This window comes from Perca fluviatilis, chromosome 5, assembly GCF_010015445.1.
Source record: "Perca fluviatilis chromosome 5, GENO_Pfluv_1.0, whole genome shotgun sequence".
NCBI classification, from domain to species: domain Eukaryota; kingdom Metazoa; phylum Chordata; class Actinopteri; order Perciformes; family Percidae; genus Perca; species Perca fluviatilis.
In genome coordinates this window covers 42,189,177-42,214,176 of record NC_053116.1, presented here as the reverse complement: position 1 = coordinate 42,214,176, position 25,000 = coordinate 42,189,177, and the positions used below count along the sequence as shown (strand labels likewise).

At 38.4% G+C, this 25,000-nt stretch overlaps 1 long non-coding RNA gene across 1 annotated transcript in view; it reads left to right on the top strand.

Annotated features, from left to right (window-relative positions):
- Nucleotides 1–17,021, top strand: part of LOC120558571 — a 37,891-nt gene extending 20,870 nt beyond the window's left edge. Inside the window, exon 3 of the long non-coding RNA XR_005639150.1 lies at nt 16,955–17,021. This is a non-coding gene — a long non-coding RNA (uncharacterized LOC120558571). The remainder of the gene's footprint in view (nt 1–16,954) is intronic.
- The last annotated feature ends 7,979 nt before the right edge of the window (nt 17,022–25,000 follow it).

Below are 25,000 nucleotides of genomic sequence, written 5' to 3'. Positions count from 1 at the left end.
CTGGTCACTGTAGACAGCATGGAGGTTATGAAGATCCTGAACAACACGGCAGATTTAAACATGGTCTACTCCAACAACAGCTACGGAGTTCACTTTCTCTCTTTCATGTCAAAGTCTTTCTGACAGCAGGTTTGAAACCCTCCATAGGAACTAATAACTAAACGTAGAGCAGTAAGAAGTAGAATATTTATCTTTGAAATGTAGTAGAAGTCTAAAGTGTTTGAGTTTAACCTTCAGCAGACAGTGTTTCCCTGTTGAGCTGCAGCAGAGAGATGGAAACAAAAGAAGATGATGTGTTAGAAAGAGTAACAACACATTGAAACATAGAAACAACTAATGCAGTAAAACAAATCTAAAACATCCCAAAACAGTATTTACAACAACAGAGATCTATGTTCTCGAGAAGCTGATTGAAAATCAGTTGTGAGTGATCAGAAACTATCGCTGGTAATGAGTTATTAAAGGAGGGTAACAGACAGTGTTTGGAATAACGCTGTTTAAAAGAATGGCGTTAGGTAACGGCGTTATTTTTCAGTCACGGGGTAATCTAACTAATTCTTTTTCCCGTCGTTACAGCGCCGTTAACGTTACTGGACTTTAAATGCGGTGCGTTACTACGCATTGATTGAATAAACTGTGTAATCCGACGCACCCCTGGCTCGCAGCTAGTGAGGAGGTGGGTTAATAACGAGGTAAGCAATTATGATTGGCTAAGGCAGAGTCGTGTTTCATGGTAGCCAATCAAAGACAGTTTTTTACACACATGCTAGCACAGCGCCATACACACACACACACAACAGCTAAACAGATTCCGCAGAGATGGCGAGTCAGGAGCAATCCGATGAAAAGTTGGCATTTTCAAGGTGGAGATATAAGCACTACTTCAAATTAATTGTGGTGAAAGGCATGTGTACATTACGTCCAGGAGCGAAGACTTTGTCTACATCTGTTGTAAGCAACTCTAATTTAATGAAGCATCTCACAATGACACGCATCTGCAAAGCTAGTGGCCAAAACCAGTGATACCTCCACCACAGATGATATAGCTCACCATCCACTAGCACAGAAGGACTCGGAGCAAAGTCCTCCAAGCAGCAACAGCTGCCTGTACTGCCGGGCCCCCTACGGTTTTTTTGCCTGTACTGGTGGCCCCCTAGCCGGTTGCCAGTACTGTCGGCCCCTAGTGTTTGCCTGTACTGGTGGGCCCCCTAGTGTTTGCCTGTACTGTCGGCCCCTAAGCGTTTGCCTGTACTGGTGGACCCCTAGTGTTTGCCTGTACTGGTGGCCCCTAGCATTTACCTGTACTGCCGGGCCCCCTAAGCGTTTGCCTGTACTGCCGGGCCCCCTAAGCGTTTGCCTGTACTGCCAGGCCCCTAGCGTTTGCCTGTACTGGTGGCCCCTGGCGGGTGCCAGTACTGTGATCTTTCTGCCTCACAATAAAACCTATGACACAGGCTGAAGTCAACCGTATGATAGGCAGGTATGCTGTTAAAAGTATATGTGTCATATAAGTTTATATGGTGTAACTGTTTACTTTTCTTACCAAGATAATACTTGAAGTGCAGGATAAATCTCTTGCTGTCTGTCGCGGCGGTAAATATGGAAAGTTATAAGTAAGTTAAACACCTGTCTGTTAAACCTGCCTTTAATCATTTGAGGAAACTTGTGGAACGCTAAAAAAATATATATTTTTTAAGTAACTTACGAAATAGTTACGTTCCCGGTTACGAGTTATTTTTATTATAGAGTTATTCAGTTACTAACTCAGTTACTTCTTTTTGAACAAGTAGTGAGTAACTATAACTAATTACTTTTTAAAGTAACGTTCCCAACACTGGTAACAGAATGAAGGAGTCGAGAGGATCAGACTGATAGTATCAAGACTGGAGATGGAAAGATTAGGTAAACATCTGGTCTTCAACAAAAAGCTAGAGCAGAGTCTAATTCTTTATATCACAATCAAGAGAGCCTGGATAGGACTGTCCGGTGGCAGCTGGAGGTGGTCACTGTCAGACCCAAGTTTCTACAAACCCGGGAGATGGAGTTCAGACGATGGGCACCTGGACGACCAATCGCTGGATACAGTTATATAGTCTGCACAGAGATGGATTCTTATGATGGACTCTGGTATGACGACAAATGTGACTTCAGCCAATATGCAGTCTGCGTAGATGTCAGAGGTGAGAATATGAACTAGTGAAGTTTCCCTTCTCTGCTTCTCTTTGCCTCTTTGTTTTCATTATTCAGGCCTCTGTAGTATCAGTCAGTCACTCTGACTAAAAGCAGCTTTCACACAGGTTAGTGCCGTTCAAAGAGCTTTCCAGCTGACTGAGCAGCAGATAATAAGACGGCAGGAATGAGAGCAATAAAACAGCTCAGTGGGTCGTCAGCATCACCACCAGAGGAAGACAGATTAGATCATATTATAGAGATTGGACTCGTGCATGCTCATGTGCACACATCACTGCATAAAAAGTGGGATTTCCGCCCCTTTAAATGCCTGTAAACGCCGGAAATCCCCCTAATTTTCAGCAGTTATCGACAATTTACAGGCTGTGAACGTCACGTTCGTTTCGTGCCACATATTGTCGGAAACGAACCATGACGATATGGAGAGCTCCCACTGAAAGTGTTTTAATGGATCTAATTAGAATATGAATAGGCACATGGCCAGAGAACGTCTGGCCTGGCTGGAATTTCCTCACTCGCTATTGGATGAAACCACTACTTTTAAACAAGAAAAATCTCGCATTGGTTGAAAGGTCTGTCATGGGTTAGGCTATTGGTCATCCTGGGCCATTATTATTATAATAAAATTATATATATTATATATATTTATTTATTTATTTATTTATTTATTTATTATATATATATATATATATTTTATTATATGCTATGTTGTATATTCATGTCATGGTTATCCTAAGAAAAATTATTTGCCAGGAGCGTGCTGTTTATTCAAAGATAGAGCTTTATTGACACAAAACACAAACGCAATCAGAAAAAAAACTGTGTACAAAGCATCGGAGACACACAACACACACAACAAATATCCCTCGCCCGCAGAAGCAGCACCGTCCACATCTAACCCGCGGCCGGCTCGGAGCTGGAGGTAACCAGCAGCATTCGGTCTAAATTCGGTCCATGTAGCATACGTCTGTGGTTGCGTTGTCCTGGATGTCTATGTAGCGCACTTCCAAATGCCCACCTCACCCACAGCCAGCACACTGTCTCGCTTCCAGCAGCTGTAAAATCAATCAATAAAGACAATCAGTTATGGAGGACTAAAAATGACATAGGAAAAATAAATAAATAAATAAATAAAAGTAGAAATAAATAAATAAATGCAGAAATATAGTGAAAATAAATACATTTTGGTAACATAAATGGGCTATTTCTGTATTTTACATGTATTTATTTATGCATTTCTATATGTATTTATTTATGTATTTATACATTTATTTATATATTTATTTGTATATTTATGTATTGTTTATATATTTATTTATATATTTATGTATTTATTTATGTATTTATTTATGTATTTATTTATTTATACATTTATTTATTTCTACATTTATTTATTTCTGTATTTCCACATTTCTACATTTATTTTTTTCTGTATTTCCACATTTATTTTTCCCTGCGCTTGTATGCTAATTGAGTGGGGGTGCCAACATCAGTCTGAAGGATTGGTTAGAGCGATGTGATCAAATCTACTACTACTGCCTTGATTTCACTGGTACAAGGAAGCCTACTCTGCTGCTTATGTGCAGGTTGAACACCCTATACAGCATAGTGTATATTAATGATAAACAACTAGTTTTTCAAAACTGGAGGAATATATAACTGCCATAAACGATATTTTGAGATGAAATTGTGATAAAATAACTTCCGCTGTGGAGTCCATCCAAGCCATGGATGTATTAAGAGAAACAGGCTAGCACTAGCACATAATCGTTTTGTTGGCTAGGTGCTTGTGCGGACATTGTGAGGCTATGGCGTCGGCGGTGGACAGCATGTGTTGTCGAGAGGTGGATGCCTACTGGGCACTAGTTGAGGGTTTAGTCCCGGCCACGGACATTACCTGCCTGACGCTCCATCCCGGCTTTGATGCCTGCTGCCTCAACCCGTTCTCGCTGCAGGTAGCATACCTCAACTTCAGGCAGGAGTATGGCCCTCTCCAAGCCAACAGACCAGAGTATGTTTAGATGAGAGTAATTTATAACACTATTATATTATTATACACTTCTATTATAGTCGTCAGTTTTCTACACAAATAACAAACTGTATCAAAATAATTAATGTACATACTGTAACTACTTATATATAGCCATATTCTACTGCACTTCATACTATTCCTCCTGCACATACAGTACACTTATTCTTACGTTATCGTTTCTGCACTACAATGGTACTGTTACCACACTGCACATATCTGTCTATGTGGTTCATACTGAATATCCATATTTATCCCGTTTTTCTTATAATATATTCTGTTAATACCCTGCATATATCTATATTCTTACTATGTTACTCCTACTACATTGCACATATCTGTACATGTTGTTCATTACTTACACTTAGTTATACATATTTGATTTTTTTTCAATTCTGGTTGGACGCAAACTGCATTTTGTTGTCTTTGTACTTGTACTCTGCACAATCACAATAAAGTATAATCTAATCTAATGTGCATTATTGATGCTGAGGGATTAGCAGATTTTTAAACTCTGATGTGCATACATACCTTTATGGAATAGAATAACTGAAAATGTTACATCAAATAAGTCTATCACTCTTGATCATATTGACTATGTTAACAGGATTATCAATATCAACATTGCACCCCTATCATTCTCTAGGCAATTCCGATACACAGCCTATAGGCAGGTGGTCCGATAGACATATGGGTTTCTGGGCAGGGAGATCAGGAAGGCAATACCAGCTTGTGTTGTGGCCGCAATCAGGAGGCAGTTTCCAGAGGAAGGGAGGCAATCAATAAATATATTTTGTTTTCACAAAATGAACACAATCACAAAGTGTCTTGTTGTATAAAATGTATTCATAATTTCATTGATAGTAACTAGGAGTGTTGGGCAAGTTACTTCCAAAATGCAGTTCATTATAGATTACTAGTTACTGTCATTTCAGAGTAATTAGTTATATTAAAATATTCTCTGAATTGTAATCCTTTACACTACTTTTGCATTACTTTTAGAAGTTTGACTTGGCAGGTAGCTTGTGAATTTCACCACCAGATCAATAAAGTCTCATCTTTATCAACTTTAATACATCATAACAAGAGTTATCTCAAGACACTCAAGTCACAAATAGAGTAGGTCTAGACCACACTATAATTTACAGGGACCCAACAATTCTAGTAATTCCCCCAAGAGCAAGCATTCAGTGTGACAGTGGCGAGGAAAACCTCCCTCTCAGGAAGAAACCTGGGACAGACCCAGGCTCTTGGTAGGCGGTGTCTGACGGTGTTGGTTGGGGGTGTGATGAACAGTGGCAATAATAGTCACAATAAAGATAATTGAACTACGACTATAAATAGTAGTTGCAGTAGTTCATGGCGTAGCAGGGCGTTACAGGACGTAGCAGGGAACTGCACGGCGTAGCAGGGTGTAGCAGGACCACGGCGACAGCTGCAGCCATGATTTAGGGGCCACCCTAGTCCAAGGAAAACTGCTAGGCAAAAAAGAGAGTGGTCACAACACATGCACAACCTAATACAGTCCAGTATGAAATGTCTTCTTCCTACCATTAGAAGTAATTTGTAAATGTTTATGTGTCATATACAGCTAATGATAGATACAAGTTACACTACCTGATGAGCATTGCAGACATGTGATGTTGCACTGTGACCCACGACGAAGCACTAATGGTCCAGGATCCTGTAGAGAGAAGCCCTCTGTCTCTTCAAAATCTACAGTGCTAGGTGCATCTATCCCTTCATTACTGGCTGCACTCTCTGCCAAAATCTGAAGGTCACGGACCGCGGTGAAGATAGTTTAATATTTGACATTCGGCGGTTTTCGCGGATTACCTTCAATAGCTCCGTGTCAATACTTTGATTTCCCCAGTTTCTGGGTATGTTGTAATGCTTATTTAGACAGACGTTTCACACTTATTTTTAACTCAAAATCACCAAAAATATCGACACAGTTTAGAACGCAAAGAACTGAATGTCTGTCCAACGCTCCCGTCACAATAGGCGTACTTAGGGACCGGCGTAAAATTGCAACTCCACTAATTTTAATCTTCATTAACTTTTTTGTTTTACAACATAGACATCTCAAACAACTTCCATTAAAGAGAGGGAGAGCCATTAAACATTTCACACTTGTAAATATAGAAAATAAATAAAAGTAAATAAAGATGTAGGCTATAGTTACCAATAAATATGGTAGTTTCAACCATTGTCTAATTAATGAATATATTGACATCAAACCACCTGTAATATGTCTCAGACATCTTATCACAACTTTCACAGCTGTTGGTTTTGTGAAAAGTCTTTAGCAAATCCCGTTGCATCCTCATCAGTGACCTATAGTCTATAAATGCATATTTAAAGCTTTTCAATTCAATGGCTTCCTCATTTTTAATATAATCACATCAAACCACCTGGAATATGTCTCTGGCATCCTCTCACAAATTTCACAGCAGTTAGTTTGTGATAAAGTCTTTAGCAAATCCCTTACAATCCTCATCAGTGACCTATAGTCTATAAATGTATATTTAAAGCTTTTCAATTCAATGGCTTGCCCATTTATGAATATAATCACATCAAATCACCTGTAATATGTCTCAGACATCTTATCACAACTTTCACAGCTGTTAGTTTGTGAAAAATTCTTTAGCAAATCCCTTAGCATCTAACATGCATATTTAAAGCTTTTCAATTCAATGGCTTCCTTATTTATGAATATGTTGGCATCAAACCACCTGTAATATGTCTCAGACATCCTTTTACAAATTTCACAGCTGCAAGTTTGTGAAAGTCTTTATCAAAACCCTTAGCATCCGCATAACTGACATGATGTCTATAACATGCATATATAAAGATTATTATTTTAATAGGTTTCTCATTTATGAATGTATTGACATCAAACCACCTGTAATATGTCTCAGACATTCTCTCACAACTTTCACAGGTGTTAGTTTGTGAAAAAATACTTTGAAAATACTGTATCAATATCCCTGGTCTGTCGGCTATTTAATGCTTATTTCTTTAATAGGTTTCTCATTTTTGAATGTATTGACATCAAACCACTTGTGATATTTCTCAGATATCTTCCCACAACGTTCACAGCTGTTAGTTTGTGAAAATGTATTTAGCAAATCCCTAGCATCCTCATCGGGTCGCCTATAGTCTATAAATGCATATTTAAAGCTTTTCAATTCATTGGCTTCCTCATTTTTGAATATAATCACATCAAACCACCTGGGATATGTCTCTGGCATCCTCTCACAAATTTCACAGCTGTTAGTTTGTGAAAAGTAGTTAGCAAATCCCATAGCGTCCTCATCAGTATAACATGCATATATAAAGATTAGCAATTTAATAGGTTTCTCATTTCTGAATATATAGCCATCAAACCACCTGTAATATTTCTCAGAAATCTTTTTACAACTTTCACAGCTGTTAGTTTGTGGGGAAAAAACAACTTTGAAATAACTTATCAATATCCCTGATCTGTTGGCTATTTAATGCATATTTAAAGGTTATTATTTCAAAACATTTCTCATTTCTGATGCTGGAGGCGGGACGAATAGGGGCGGGGTTTCATTTCCTTTTTGGTGCCTGGAGCATCGATGTGCGGGGTGCTGCGTTGCTGTTGGCTGGTGGCTGGATTGGACACAGTGGTTGGGGTGCTGGCAGCTGTGGAGTGTGGCTGTGTTTTCTTGTGGGGGAATCTGGCACCGGGACATGGCAGTCTGCGCTGTTCAGTTTTTTGCTGAACACAGAATTTTTTTTTTTTATTCTGATGTGCGGGGCCTGAGTACACAAGGAGGCCCTCTGGCAAGGTTGTCTTGTCTCAGAAGCACAACAGGTTAGCCTCTATGATGTGCTGTGCATTTCCTTTGTAAATATTTTTTTACATAAGTCATTTTTGATAAATTCATAATCTTTAAATATGCTTTTAGGACTATATGTCACTGATGAGAATGTGTAAAAATTTAAAAATAAATAAAAAAAAAAAAAAAAAAAAAAAAAAAAAGAAAAAAAAAAAAAAAAAAAAAAAAAAAAAAATATTTTTTTTATTTTTTTTTTTTTTTTTAAATTTTAAAAAAAAAAAAAAAAAAAAAAAAAAAAAAAAAAAAAAAAAAAAAAAAAAAAAAAAAAAAAAAAAAAAAAAAAAATTAAAATTAAAATAAAATTAAAAAAAAATATTTTTTTTTTTATTTTTTATTTATTTTTTTTTTTTTTTTTTTTTTTTTTAAAATATTAAAAATTTTTTTTTTTTTTTGTTTTTTTTGTTGGGGTTTTTTTTTTTTTGTTAGGTGGAGGAAAAAAAAAAAAAAAAAAAAAAAAAAAAAAAAAAAAATATTTATTTTTTTATTTTTTTTTTTTTTTTTTTTTTTTTTTATTTTTTTTTTATAAAAAAAAAAAAAAAAAAAAAAAAAAAAAAAAAAAAAAAAAAAAAAAAAAAAAAAAAAGAAAGGAAGCTGCCTGCCAACAGCTCATAGCTAGCTAATAAAATCGGGAGCACGGGGTGTTTGGGCTAGCTAGCTGCCTGCCAACAGCTCATAGCTAGCTAATAAAATCTGGGGAAACGGGGTGTTTGGGCTAGCTAGCTGCCTGCCAACAGCTCATAGCTAGCTAATAAAATCGCAGGAAAACAGGGTGTTTGTGCTAGCTGGCTGCCTGCCAACAGCTCATAGCTAGCTTAATAAAATAAAGGGGTGTTTGGGCTAGCTAGCTGCCAACAGCTCATAGCTAGCTTAATGCAAACTGCATTGATGTCAAGGCAGACAATTACGAAAACCTGTTCTAAAGCTCAGTCTCTCCCTCTCTCTGTATACTGAAGCCCTGATGCTAGGATTTTGCAATCAGCGCATTTTTAATCCAGATGAGGGAATGATTTCAGACGCAATTTTAGCTACTCCTGTCATCAAATCATCAGCTACCAAATGTTTGCTAATGCAATAGCCAAGTTAACATGTATGTTACTAGTTAGATGGTGGATTGCCCAATACATACACGCTCAAATCACTTCTTTATTCTGAAATTATTAGGTTAAAACATTACAAAATCAGCCAAATTAAGAGTTAAAAGAATTAAAAGTAAGACTTACTCTGCTAAGAGCTCTTTTCGGTGCAGGAATTTCTGCAAGTGCTAGCTAGCACTTGGTCCTCCAGTCCCGACCCGCGCCAGATTCAGGTGAAAGCTTTGATGGTGGTGGACTTGATTCCATCGAGTGCACCGAGGGAACAGCATCGGTAATCAGCCTTACATTGTCCTTACTCCAAAATCCCATCCGAGACTCCAACAAATCTCCAGGTCTATAACTCTCCGGGGAAATGAGCACCACAAACGACCGAGTGTGTGGTGACAGACGGCAGTGAAGTCTGCTCACTTCACCTGCACAAAACGCGCACCCCCAAAAACGAAAAACCTTACTTTTCCTACAAGGAAAATGATGTACACCGATTTCCTGACAGACTGGACTTTGTGCAACCAGCACAAACACAATAAATTACTATTAATTCAGTTATGAATTGAACCTGCACATTGCTCTTTAAACACTGCCCGACTCATTACGCGTATTACACACTAGCTGCAGCATTCATAGGTAGCCTGCGTCCAGAGATGGATAGATGGATTGTTCGCTTCTGTCTGGTTAGCGACACGGTCCCCAGCTAACCAATCCTTCTTCAGACTGATGTTGGCACCCCCACTCAATTAGCATACAGGCGCAAAGGAAAAATAAATGTGGAAATGTGGAAATACAGAAATAAATAAATGTAGAAATGTGGAAATACAGAAATAAATAAATGTATAAATAAATAAATGTATAAATAAATAAATAAATAAATATATAAATACATAAATATATAAATAAATAAATAAATAAATATGTAAATAAATAAATATATAAATACATAAATATATAAATAAATGTATAAATACATAAATAAATACATATAGAAATGAATAAATAAAATAAATACATGTAAAAATACAGAAATAGCTATTTATGTTACCAAAATGTGTTTATTTTCACTATATTTCTGCATTTATTTCTCACATTTATTTTTCCTTATGTCATTTTAGTCCTCCATAATCAGTAGCCTACTGCGTGATATAGCCTACTGCTTATGGACACAACACATCTATGAATGCACCTGAAAAATATTCACATTGACCAAAGACGGATCTAATCTTACCTTCTTTTCTTCTCGGCCCGACTCGAGCTGAACTCTTCACAGCTTCTGCCCGCGATGCCGCATCTGGTTGTTTCTAGCTGAAGTTCCTGCGTGCTGTCTCGTAATATGTCTTACAGGCAGCTAGAAAACAATTAAATGAGAGTGGCATGAATAAAAAAAAACAAGTTACAGTAAAATTAAACAAGGAAAGATGAAAAAGTACAAATTATTTACACACAATGGCGTCATTATCAGCATCATGTAAATCTGGACTTGTAGACAGCTCGCGGCAAATATAGGTCACAGCCTGGTTATGAGGCGAGGTTAGTCTGTAAAAAAGAATGCCGGTTAAGATCGGTATCTATTAACGATCTATGTCCTTATACAGAAGAATTAATGCAATTCATTCAATGAAAGCATATTCAGTCATAGAAAACTACGGTAGGACGAGCGCGATACGATGGCCTTAGGTAAACATATCACCAGAATGATTGACAACTAGGAGGACCAATAGTCTTGATGATCCACCCGAAAAAGAAAACCCTCCATAATACCTTTAATAACAATAGGACAATTGAAGTCTGGATTATGAGGCCATTTCAGCAGAGCCAACAGCTTCATATGCCATGGACATGTGAATATGGTGCTGAATTTGCCAGTATTTTAAGAAGACAAATGGTTGGGACCTTGTCATGCAGTGACAAACCTGATATGCTTTATGTGAAGCACAGTGTTTTGGTGTCAGCAGAAAGACTTCTCTTAGATAACTGTACAGTGGAGCCTCTGTCTCCATTCCACCAGACAGTGTTGGATGAGCAAGACCAAAGACTGTAGTCATGTCACTATGTACAGGGGTTGAGCTCAGGAGATGATGTTGTTTACATGGAATGCACATTTTACCTTTGTGGCAAAGCCTGATTAAAACTAATTGTTGAAATAAATTATTTTCTGTATCTTTTTTACATAACATTAGTCATTACTAATGACATACACAGTAATTAATCTAGCATACTTTCATTAAAAAAATCAATTCAAGCTAAAATTCTTGTCTACAATTAGGCTATACTGAGTCTGATCTATTTTAAGAGATTTTCTTAAAATTAAGTTAATACCTTTTAGAAAAATGTCACCTGGGGTAAAACTCCCCCTGCTGCTACCCTGATTTGCATTTGTATAGCTCACAGCATTTTCATTTACATGTTAAAGAGGGAGGTCATGGGGGACAACTGCGCAAGCAAGACCCACCTCAATTTCGGACAATTCACGGCACTTTTCTGTGTTGCCTGTAAATTGCCGTGTGCATTCGTAAACCTGAAGTTCCACGACAATCTACAGTGCCTAACAATGCATCTTACAATTCGAAAGAAAATGTGTGTTAAATTAGCCTGAGAGAATTTTAATATGCAGAAAAACAACAATATAATCTTGTTATTTTAGATTGTTTTGTAGATTTAATAATAACCCTGAGGCCATTTTACCAATTCATTGTCCGTCTGGTTTTATTTTCTAAAAAGCTTGTAAATCATCAACCCCGTTGTCTACAGTACATCATTTTTTCAGGAAAAACTGCGCTATTAGAATAATTGTGCTGTAGCGAGGTCTCTTGAATGTAAAAAAAGGTTGTATGACCTTAAAGACAAATAAATAAATAAAACAGAAAATGAATCTCACAGATATTTATTGATATCACACACAGAGCAATAAAAGCTAAGCCAATCTCTAAAACACTTCTCATATGTCTTGGGTGTCAAACTGTGAAGAAATAAACATTATAACTTATACAGTTGACAAATTATATACATTATTTCAAAAAAGTCTGGATGCTTTTGCCGTCATGACATTCACTTATGCCAATAATCAAAATAATAATGTCATATTTATTGATATCACACACACAGCAATGCTACACAAGCATCTGTGTTGTCTAAAACAGTTCTCCTATATATTTGGAGTCATCCAGTGCAAAAATAAACCTAATGAACATTATAACTCTAAATATAAATGACAAACTATTTACATTTCTTCAAAAAAGGCCCAAATGTATCCCAAATATCTAAACAGTGACGTCATTCTTCTCTGTAGAACGGTCATAGACCGGAGTTATCTCTCTTTTCACTTCACTCTTTTTTCTCACTCGGTTCCTTGGAGTGAACTATCTTTTCCACTATATAGTCTTTGTGTGACGGACCTGCCTTCCCATTGGTTGAAAAATATCAACACACTCTCGCAAAGCATCATGGGAGATTTAAAAATTATAAACCAAACGTAAAATTATGGACATCAAGTAGATAAATCTTGGATGTAAGAGTTTGGATTTATTGCTAAACAACTCAGAAAAAGGCAATAAGATCCAGGCTGGATAGAAAACCTCCTGGAAAGGCTAGAAAGACATCAAAGACACCGTGATGGCTAACTCCTTAGCATTTAGCAGGAATAATCAGTAAGAAGCTATGTTTTCACGGTTATTAAATTATCTAAATATGAATTACAGGTGCCGTTTGGGATCGTGGACGATCCTTTAGGGTTCTGCGGTTAAGGACATTTGTTATTAATGTGGAGAGTAAATAAAGTTATTTGTTAGTTTATTGATGTGGTTCTTTATATGTCAGTGGATTCATTGTAGATATTATAAACACATGAATCCCAGATGTGGATGAATGGGAGGTGTTGGGGACCAAGAGTCTGGTTAAACCTGATTTTAACCCAAAAGGCCTCAGATTAAACTGACCTCTGGATACAAGACACACATGTGCTCAGAGACAAGGGGACATGTGGCCAAGACAAAGGAATCTTGGCCTGTATGTAAACCCCAAAGCCTGGTTAATTCACACCTCTATGTGAAAGGGCCAGCCAGAAGGAAAACGCCTCACAACTGTCAGGAAGTCAAAGGACTACAATATTGTAGTTTTCACCCTTTCAAGAGTTTCGAGTCTTCCTATTGGTTCAGCGGGACCATAAACACAGCAGGGGTCTGAACCTATAAATAACCTGACCCTAGGAAACTCCCTCGTCTTCACCTGCAACTCCCGTTGCTGACAGGAGCAACAGCGCGCTTGTGCTCAACTTCTATTTTCTGGAGAAATTGGATTTAATTTCGGAGGATCCTTGAAAACGCACCAGTGTTTTTCATAACTGCAGTGAGAAGGAAACAACGTTTTTCTTCTCAAAGTCGACAAACTCTTCCCCTTACTGCCTTTTTGGAGGGGGTTTCTCCGGGGCCCTGGCGAGCCCCCCGGGATTCGTTCTGTTTCATTTCTGTGGAATCTATGGACAGAAAACAAAAACGGATGAACACAGATTAAAAACACCGAAACCGGCTGACGCGTCTGGGCAGAGATAAGTAGTGTGTTTACTAATGAGGGGTTCGCTACCATTGTTGCCATTAATGTGATCTGATTTAATCATGTACTGATCCATATGTGATTATTAATCTGTCTGTGAATGTATAAACGATCAATTATACCGTTGGTTTATGTTGTGTTATGTAGCTGGTTTAAAACCGCACTACCGCTAAGTCACTCCTTTCATGGAATTTAGTTACTGTCTGCGATAGAATCGCGAAAATCAGCTGCTAGCTACTGGAGTGGTTATAGTGACGTTTCCCTCAGCAAAACCAAAAGTCTCAGTCTGTAGGACAGAGTGGCTGAGGGGAACTAGGTCATTATTGATAATTAAGATCAAAGTGCCTCTTTTCTTTACTCTTCTTCTCTTTCTCCTCTTACTAACACACACACACACACACACACACACACACACACACACAGGCTAGCGCCGTATCTCCCGAGCTAACGCTGTAGGCTAGCTTCCCACGTGGAGTCGGCATCACCTTGTACAGAGCTAACACATGCGCGTTGCCTAGCAACCCCTCCCGGCTTCTTCAGCCCCTCCCGTCGCAGCACCACTACCGCCCTCTTGAGGCTAAATAGTTTTGTGCAGCTCACAGGAGTAGCCAGTTTGGTTTTTGTGTTAGGAATACATTTTGACACCGCCCCTCCTCCTTAGCACAAAACACACACACACACACACACACACACACACACACACACACACACACACACACACACACCCACAGACGTGTCCATGACACATGCTGCTTTGTTTTGGCTTTGTTTTGGTTGTGATATGGTAAAAGATATATAAGTTTATTATTGAAGGATTATTGATTAGATACTGATAATTGTGACGTTAATAAATCTTATAATACTTAATTAGCCGTTGCTTGTGATTATTTGTGTACTTGTTGTAATAATCGCTGGTCGATCAGGTCCGTGTTTGGATTCACCCCTTCCTTTAGTTCCTTTTTAAAGGATTACCACAGAAATGAGACTGTTCCACAGTTTGATTATTGGTCCCTGACTAGCAGGGTGGTGCCCCGTTTTGATTGTTTGTCGATTTGATAAAGTTATTAATAACCATATTCATAACTTTATTAATATTGATAAAACCTCTTTGATAATTTGCCAATGATCAAATCTGTACCCTACTAGAATCCTACAGAGGTTGTATGTTATGCTGCCTCTACACTTCTCTGTGCTTCATTTTCAGGATCAGATGTGACTTTTGTCTTCATCAACACCTCTAAGACATGGACTGAAGCCCAGAGCTACTGCGAAACTCACCACACAGACCTGGCCAGTGTGAGGAACATGACAGACAACCAGAAGATACAGGCGATGATACCTGGGGAAACTGGGTCTGGATCGGCCTTTTCAGAGACCCCTGGAAGTGGTCAGATGGAAGTACCTCCTCATTCAGCTTCTGGAAAAACGGGCAACCTGATAACAACAACGGAACGAGACTTGTGTGGCTGCAGACTTCAGCCAATCAGGAGACTGGGAGGGCTGGCCCTGTGACATGGAGAGAGCGTTCATTTGCTACGGTCCAGGTGAGTGCTAACCCAGGATTCAAACAGCTTTTACATTTAGATTCAGGACAATAGGATGTAACGATATACTCAACTCACGATTGGATTCAGGATTTTAAGTTGATGATACGGTTTTCTCAAGATGTTTTTAACAGAATGAGTGAAAATCTTCTTTTATTTCTATAAACTGTGCAAAACAACAGATGTGTCCTCTTATCAAAAGTGACTCTGAAACTGTATTTTATCTTAAAGAACAAAGTTAGATGTTTAAAACAAATCCCACATCTAAATATTAAATTAATAGAAACAAATCTCTTCAAATAAACTAAGAAGACGTAGTGACGTCTGAAGTCAAACAAGGTAAATCTAAAGTAGATTACGCTCTAGGACATTTAAAAACTGCATCAACATTCATTTGTTATCTCAACCGGTTGTTATCTTTACACATTTATATTCATATTCAACCATCGTTACCTCCCTAGTGCTAACCCGGGAATCTGAACACCAAACATCAGGTTGTGGAGAGTAAATGTGAACATGATGATGTGGATCATTTCCATGGAATAGTTAGTAAAGTTAGCATGCAGTGGTGATCAGCTGCAGATGATCAGTTAGTGTTGAATCTATTGTTTAAACTGATGATGAGGAATGAACAGGATGATGATTATTATCCAGAAAGAAATGTTTAAGAACTCATAAAGTTTATTTGATTTTTACAAAGTGGTGTTTCCAAAGAAAGTGCTGAAAGTGAAGTTTGAGAACAAGAAGAATCTGGATCTGAAGGACCCTGCTGTGATGGAGGCCATGTTGAAGCAGGTAAATCAGGTTTTATACTTTTATACTAAAACAGAACAACCAAATGACTCTTAAAAAAATAAATTAAAAGAAGATAAAACTGTATTCACCTTCCAGCATTAAAGAAACGTGTGAGGAGGAATCAGATAAAGAAATACTAAAAATACAGCTAAATAAGAACATTTAAAAGCTACATACATCATACACATTACATCACTTTGGTCAGATACATGACATGAGCTTTGTGCATAAGTAGAGAGTCTAGTAGTGGCACTCTGAGGGAGAATTAGGACTAATTATGAATCAACACAGCTTCTATCTGACTCCAGAAAAATGTACAAATACAATCCAGCAATCTGAGAAAATTATGAACAAGAGAAGAAAGTATATATGAGTCCAGTCTAACTACCAGTGCAGGATGTGATGTGTCTCTCTGTGAGTGATGATGTGGAGGAGTTTGGATCATAGGTGTAGATATCAGGGGGATGCAGGGGTGTGTCCCCCATATGTTTAGAAGACATACATTTGTCCCCCTAAATAAATATGAAAGACATCCCACTCCCCAAAACAATGCGACGGAAAACCAGATGTGTGTCTACTTTGCACCATCGGGGAGTTAAAGAACACAACGTGTCTCTGGTGATTTTGACGTCATGTCTTTTAAACTTTGGAGCTCATGGCTTTAACAAGGTTAACAAGAGCTACATGATTCCTAAAAAACTTCCCCAAACATGTGTGATGTTTTGAATATGTGGAACATTTTGAACAATACAGGAGAATAATAATAATAAAATAACAATTTCCTTTACATACATAAAGACATTTGCACAATAAATTGATGCAGAATGTTGAAAACTTTCTGAAGGACGGCCCTGGTTTTAATTTGCGCCCCCCTACCCCTTATTTGTGTCTCAGCTGAAACAGAAGCTGAGGGCCCAGGGGCTGGACCACAACATCAAACTGAGCTGGAGGAAGCAGGCCGATGGAAACGTCTTCCACAAAGACAAGCAAGACCAACAAGAGGAGGAGGAAGAGGGAGGAGCTGTAATGTTGAGTTGCTGCGTCTGGTTTCATCAGAGAAAAGTCTGGTTCTTTGCAAGCAGAAACACTAAATATATTCACAGCTTCTCAAACATGAAGATTTTATGCTTTTCCTTGTCATATTTGGTGATAAACGTAATATATTTGAGCTTCAGACTGTTGTTAGAATAAAACAAGACTTTAGTATTTATCTGATTTATCGTCTGTGGGGAAATATAACCGACATGTTTTACTGATTTCTGATATTTTATGTATATTATTTTCAGGTTGTGGTGGAGATGTTTTAACATTAACATTATTTAATTTGTTTAAAATATAAATTATCTTTAGTGTTGAATGTTTAAAATCTATTTTCATCAGACTAAATCTCTTTCTTCATGTGAGAGTAATATTATAAAGTAATTATATGTATGATTGTTGTTCTGTCACCTTATTAGAGATTCAAACTTTAAACATTTACCTAAAGTTAGTCATGAGACTTGTGTGTCTGTAACATCTTCTAAACTAAAATACTAAATATTTACAGCTTCCAGCTTCTTCAACATGAAGATTTGAGGATTTTTATTTGTCACATTTGGTCATAAACTTCATATATTTTAGTAAGAAATAAAAGAGTTTTTTAAGAGTGAATTTTAACTCAAATTGTTTTGTTCTTATGAATTTAATAAAGTTGTGAAAATGAACAAACAAAAAGAGTTTGAATCTTTTCTTTAACTATTTAAAACATGAGTTGGTGGTTAGCAGCATGACTCAGCATTTTCTGTTTCTGTTAGTTGTGTTCTTGCATTGAACAAGAAGAAACAGAAACATTCTTTAATCAGAGAAACATAAAGTGTCAAACACATGATGACTTTGTCTCTTACCTGTATTCTGTTACCAGGTGTGTCTCTAGGATGTGTGGTGGTGTTATTCCTGTCTCTGACCTGTATTCTGTTACCAGGTGTGTCTCTAGGATGTGTGATGGTGTTATTCCTGTCTCTTACCTGTATTTGTACCAGGTGTGTCTCTAGTTGTGGTGGTGTTACCTGTCTCTTACCTGTATTCTGTTACCAGGTGTGTCTCTAGGATGTGTGGTGGTGTTATTCCTGTCTCTTACCTGTATTCTGTTACCAGGTGTGTCTCTAGGATGTGTGGTGGTGTTATTCCTGTCTCTTACCTGTATTCTGTTACCAGGTGTGTCTCTAGGATGTTAGCCCAGATCTTGCCAGCAGAGGGCTCTCTCCCTCTCTACATTATACCGGGGCAGTGATTCCCAACCAGAGGAAGATAGGGACAGATTGTAGAGCAGCTCAACTCATTTACAGTTGTTCTCAGTCGCTTTGGTACATTTCTCGAGTCGAACTACATTGTGTTTCATTCCAATAAAAATCAAATGGAAAACAGGCAAGTTTGTCTTAAAATAAATGACCAAATTATTGAAAGATTAAACACCACTAAATTCCTTGGTGTTTATATTGATGAATGTTTAAATTTCAAATGTCATATTGATCATCTAACAAAAACATTATCTAAATATGTTGGGTTATTTTTTAAGTTTAGACATTTTCTCCCACACTCAGCACTTCTCACCTTATACAAAACGTTGTTTGAGCCTCATTTAAGCTATTTTAATGTCATATGTTGTAATACTTTTCCCAGCCACTACAGATTTTACAGAAAAATAATCATGTGACCGTAACGTGGTCCGAGCCCATTACCCCCACTCTTCCTCTATTTCATCGTCTGGGTATATTAAGGCTTACCGAATATAATGTTTTTTCAGAATGCCTGCATGATATTCCAGGTTAATCATAGGTTAAACTACCATTTGTGTGAGCTTATTCCAATAAATCGGCCACCCAAACGGCGGTAACATACACTGTTGCTACACTGTAATAAATTTCATGTTAGTTTAACTTGGAAATGCAAGTTCCCCTGCTGCCATGAAAATCGAAGTTCACTCAACTTGAAGACTGCCTTTGTTTCAACTTAGAAATTAAAGTTAAAGATGTTGATGTAACTACAGTGTTCTAGTTTTGTTAAAATTTGCTCTTTTAGTTGATTTAACTTTACATTACTTGGTTTAACTTCATACTTTAAGTTAAAACAAATAATTTATTTTCTTTAATAATGCAAGAAACCTTCCTTGCCTAGTATAACAAACATACTTTCCTGCTTTATTTGAACTCACAGTTTCAAGTTAAAACAACATAACCACTTTTATAGCAGAGACAGCATGGGTGCTTGGGTGAAACCAGGGCCCGTGCAAAATAGGAGCCTCTCTATTGATCTTGCATCGCTTGACATGGCCACTAGTGAAGTGACGCCACACAGATTAATGACTGAAGAAAGCCTATTACTGCTCAATGTCTAACACTTTAATACTCCAGCTCTTCTTATCAAACGTAACTTAAGTCACTTAACTCATGGTTACAAATGTAAACCAGCACAACAATGACAATTACCAGGCAACAAAACACTACATTCTAAACACACGTTTAATAAACGGAATTCATAAAGTTACATTTGTATTTCAGAAAAACTGCAAACTTTTCAGAAAATTTTAACACAACTCTATTTACCGCCTTGCATCATGGGAATTGGCCAGCCAATGAACCAATTGCACCTGACTGCAGATCGGGGTTGGGTTAAATGTGGAGCGAGCTAAACGTTTGACTTTTGAAAAGAACTTTCCATTTGAATTTGAGATAAGTGAAATTCACAAGTTGTTGACAGGTACCCCCTCCGCCGGGCACCAGTGCTTTCTTGTTTTCCACAACACGTTTTATATTTTAGTAGAAATTTGAATAGGCTACATCACTTGCGCGGTGGTAAAATTAATTTATTGTGTCCATTCTTTAACTTTGCTGTGGAAGAAGACAGGTTATTTTAAACTCTAAAGGCAGCTCTTTTTTGTTGCAACACATACACACACTTTTTTTCAACTGATAACTTAACTTACATACCCAAGTTCAATCAACACGTACATTTTTTTAAATAGTCAACCCAATGAATAAATGCAAGTTTAACTTTCCAAAAACTCATAAAGTTGAGTTCAAAATCCACAACTTGCATAAGCTCGTTCAGTTAAAAATAAGAAATAAGTGGACATAACTAAATGGGTCTGTAATATTTTACAGTGTAGGTAACTTCAGACCATCAGCTGAATATTTAATGGAGAAAATTGTGTTTGTTATGAAAGCGAGTTGACTTTTAAACCCGGCGTTTTCTGTCAGCAATGTGTGATAAACAGACTCTCTGGCTGCTAGTTTAATGTTCCCCCCAATATGATCATAACTCAGCTGTTTTCATATCAGAGGACAGATGATGTGGAGCTGCTTCCAAACAGAGAGGAGACAGAGAAACAGCAGCAGCAGCAAGGGCGCAACTAGCCCAGTGTGACAGGGGTATGCAGAAACAATTTTGACCCTCCCCCAAATTGTGACAAGTGGCAACCTAATCATCACCCCCTGGTTGCCCCCATGGCAACCACATTATTGTAGCCCACTTTTTCTTGTACTGTATATTCATTACAATAAATAAATCATCATTGATGGCATTTGAGCATATGCGTTGCGGATGTTTAAATTTGTGTTCTGATTTGTTTACTATCGTTCGCTGTCAGACAGGCTAACTGTTATATTTTCCATCTCTGTCTGCACTATTTTTCCCCAAAAAGGACACAGTGAATAGGTTGGTCAACAGAACTTCCAAACCATACTGGACATTTAGTTTTGTGTGGTCTAACTAATAGAACTCCTACCTGATGTCATCACTGGTCTCATCTCTACGTGATGTCATCACTGGTCTCATCTCTACCTGATGTCATCACTGGTCTCATCTCTACGTGATGTCATCACTGGTCTCATCTCTACCTGATGTCATCACTGGTCTCATCTCTATGTGATGTCATCACTGGTCTCATCTCTACCTGATGTCATCACTGGTCTCATCTCTACGTGATGTCATCACTGGTCTCATCTCTACCTGATGTCATCACTGGTCTCATCTCTACCTGATGTCATCACCCGTCTCATCTACGTGATGTCATCACTGGTCTCATCTCTACCTGATGTAATCACCCGTCTCATCTCACGTGATGTCATCACTGGTCTCATCTCTACCTGATGTCATCACTGGTCTCATCTCTACCTGATGTCATCACCCGTCTCATCTCACGTGATGTCATCACTGGTCTCATCTCTACCTGATGTCATCACCCGTCTCATCTCATTGATGTCATCACTGGTCTCATCTCTACCTGATGCCATCGCCGTCCTCATGTCTGTCTCATTCACTCCTTGTCTGTGTTCTTCTCCCACTAAGACATATTGTCAAACAAACATTATGTAATAGATTTTCCATATTAGTTTTTCCATATTAATAATATGAAGAAATTAATCTGTTGGTGTCAAGTTGCTCCCCCTACACTTCCACCTCATGTTAGACCTACCTGTTGCCTTCCTGTCTTTCCTGATCCACCATTCTCACACCTGAATGAAATGAACTCACAGTTAAATATAGCAGCCTCAATTATATTATTAAATCAGCCTAGTGATGGCATCAGATAAGACAACTAGTATGCAGTAAGGTTGTGCTGCTGTTGAAATTGCATTCACATTTTGGATTTTAAAGGGGTGATAGAATGAAAACCGATTTTACCCTGTCATAGTTGAATAACGACAGTTCGTTGGAGTAAATAGGACATACATATAAGCTCAAAATCCCATTGACACCCTTTACTATGAAAATCTCATATTTTGAAACTGCAGCTGAAACGGGCGAATCTCAACAAAGCTGAGTTGCTGCGTAAGCATCCCAAAATCCGGAACCTTTGTCACAGCCATGGGTGTATTAAAGAGAACGGTCACGCCCCAACATTTGCATCGGCTACACAACTGACCTGAGATCAGTAGTCTTCTGAATCTAGGTCGGTGCAGATCTCAGAAAAATGTATACATTGTTCATATGCTATTTTACACTAAATTCACTTCTGAGACTTTGTTATGGTAAATTATCTTTTGTTCTTTTATTTTTTGAGAAATCAACTACTTAGAGGTCAAATATGGGCCGTTTTACAAAATTGATGTCTAATTGCAAATTTTGTCCGACTGTGTCGAGTTCAAGGCTGGTGCTGCCTGTGTTGCTGCCTCGCCGCCTGGCCTGCCGCCCTCCACAGACCCGGCTTGCTGTGAGCTCGATTGAGCTCCGACACGGCTGCTGCAGCCCACAGCACCTCATACCCGCGCAAAGTCACCGTTTGGGCTATTGGCCTCCTCTTAGAATTCCTCTGGAATTCACAAATATTCATTAACTTGAAATCCGGACACCGTTGTTAGCTTTATAAAACATATAGTTAGATGTTGTATAGAGGTGGCGTGCGAAATTCAAACTGTAAATATATTGAATTCCGACCAAAAATGAAGCGTAACTAGCCGCAATCTGTACACATAGGATTGCAGGGACAGTCGCAGCTAACGAACCATTACAGCTCACAAATATTCATTAACTTGAAATCGGACACCGTTGTTAGCTTTATAAAACATATAGTTATATGTTGTATAGCTAAGTGGCGTGACATGTGTGTAACATGTGGTAAGAGATTGCTGGTGTAACAAGCTACGCTGACGGCGCTCTCACACCGGCCATTTAGCTAGCAGGAAGAGAAGAGATGCAGGCCCCGGCGCTTTGTCAGGTCAGCGCGGTTGGTAGTAGTCCAATAACCCTTCTAACTATATGTTTTATAAAGCTAACAACGGTGTCCGATTTCAAGTTAATGAATATTTGTGAATTCAGAGGAATTCTAAGAGGAGGCTAGCTAGCTCTCATTGATAGAGCTCCACCAGCCGCAGGCTCTATCAATGAGACTCATGGACAAAGCGGCGTTTATTTTTCCCAATCGTTTGTTTAAATAACTCAACACATTATAATTACACACATTATAAGATTAACTAGAATCTGTGGTAAGAGAATGCTAAGCGTAACAAGCTTCGCTGACCGCGCTCTCACTCCCACATACACCGGGCATTTAGCTAGCAGGAAGAGGAGCAGCGGCGTTTGGTAGCATCCAATAGCCCAAACGGTGACTTTCTTGCGGTAGTGAGGTGCTGTGGGCTGCAGCAGCCGTGCCGGGGCTCAATCGAGCTCACAGCAGGCCCGGTCTGTGGAGGAAGGCAGGCGGGCGGGGGCAGCAACACAGGCAGCTGAACTCCGACACCAGTTTTACCAAATTTGCAATTAGCCATCCATTTTCGTAAAAGCGGCCCATATTTGAGCTTTATATAGTTGATTTCATCAAAAGGTCTCAAAAGTGAATTTGGTAAGGAATTGCAGTGTCTGGAATATGAGATTCTGTCGCGTTTCTAATGTCTGTGTATTGGGGATTCGCTCAACCAATCAGCACACAACCTCTAATGCGTGTGTATGGCGAGTCGCTCAACCAATCAGCACACATATTTGGAAGAAAAGCTCTTGTTACAAATAGGGCCAAAACACAGGGATGCATAAGGGCCAATAAAATATCAACCAGGCCATTTTCAGCCCAACTAATGTTACATACCCCATTAGGAGACCATAAGGAACAGTGTGAAATACCCTATATAATCATTCTATCACCCCTTTAAAAAGTACAAATATGGAGAGCCACATAGCACAGACCTTTAAAGAGAGGTGTGACCCTGTAATTACAGCTTCCATGTCACCCTACAGATGTAACTATAACCTGTATGTCTGTCACAGCTAATGGTAAAACAAAATATATGCATGATTCCATGGTAAACCAAGAGTTATTGCATTAGTTATGTTTTCCAGATTATTGACCATTTATTGTACATGCTACCTTATATTTTCCAGTTTTTAGCTCAGCAACCTCAGTTCTGCATATTCTAAGCTAGCTGTGAACCCCCACCTGGATGCTACATTCCCAGTGTTAGCAAACGCTAGCTAGTCTGTTAACATGAATATTTGGATGCTACATTCCCAGTGTTAGCTAACGCTAGCTAGTCTGTTAACATGAATATTTGGCTCCTACATTCCCAGTGTTAGCTAACGCTAGCTAGTCTGTTAACAGGAATATTTGGCTGCTACATTCCCAGTGTTAGCTAACGCTAGCTAGTCTGTTAACAGGAATATTTGGCTGCTACATTCCCAGTGTTAGCTAACGCTAGCTAGTCTGTTAACAGGAATATTTGGCTGCTACATTCCCAGTGTTAGCTAGCCTAGCTAGTCTGTTAACAGGAATATTTGCAAGCCTCCAAGCACAGACGTCCCACTTTAAATCCTACCTGTTGCCTTTCACCATCATCTTATTTAACAGCTGTTGCATCCATTGACATGCTATCTCCTTTTCCCTCTTTCTTTTTCTATTTTTAGCCCCCGACAGCTTTTTTGCTTTATCCATCTTTTTCCACAGACGACAACTCGCTCAGCGCTCACGGCGCTCCCGCTCGCTTTATTATGAATCCTACTATGGCCACGCCAAGACCCTACTTGGTGTGGCCATAGTAGTGAGCGCCGCCCCCCTCCCTCTTCTACAGTATGTCAACAGTCTATGATGGAATCTTATGAGATAGGCGCCTACTCCAGTCTGTTAGTCCTCTACAATGTTATGAAACATTGAAGAAATGCAGAAATTATTTAGAAATACGCAAAAGCAGCTACATAAAAAATATTTTTTAAATCTTTTTATTTTTTTTTACCATTTTTTACCATTTTTACCATGGTGCTGCGCCCCTATGCGCCACATATAGTGCATACCCACTTTTTGCGCCACTGATGATAAGTAGTCAATACAGTTTAAATATGATCACATTAAATGTTCTTCTGCCTAAGTATTTTCATATTGGGTTTGACAATTAAGCACTGTTTTTCTTCTTCTTTTCTTTAAACTATGCCGGTCATGGTGGAGGCCACATGTTTTAAAAGACCATATTACGTAACTCG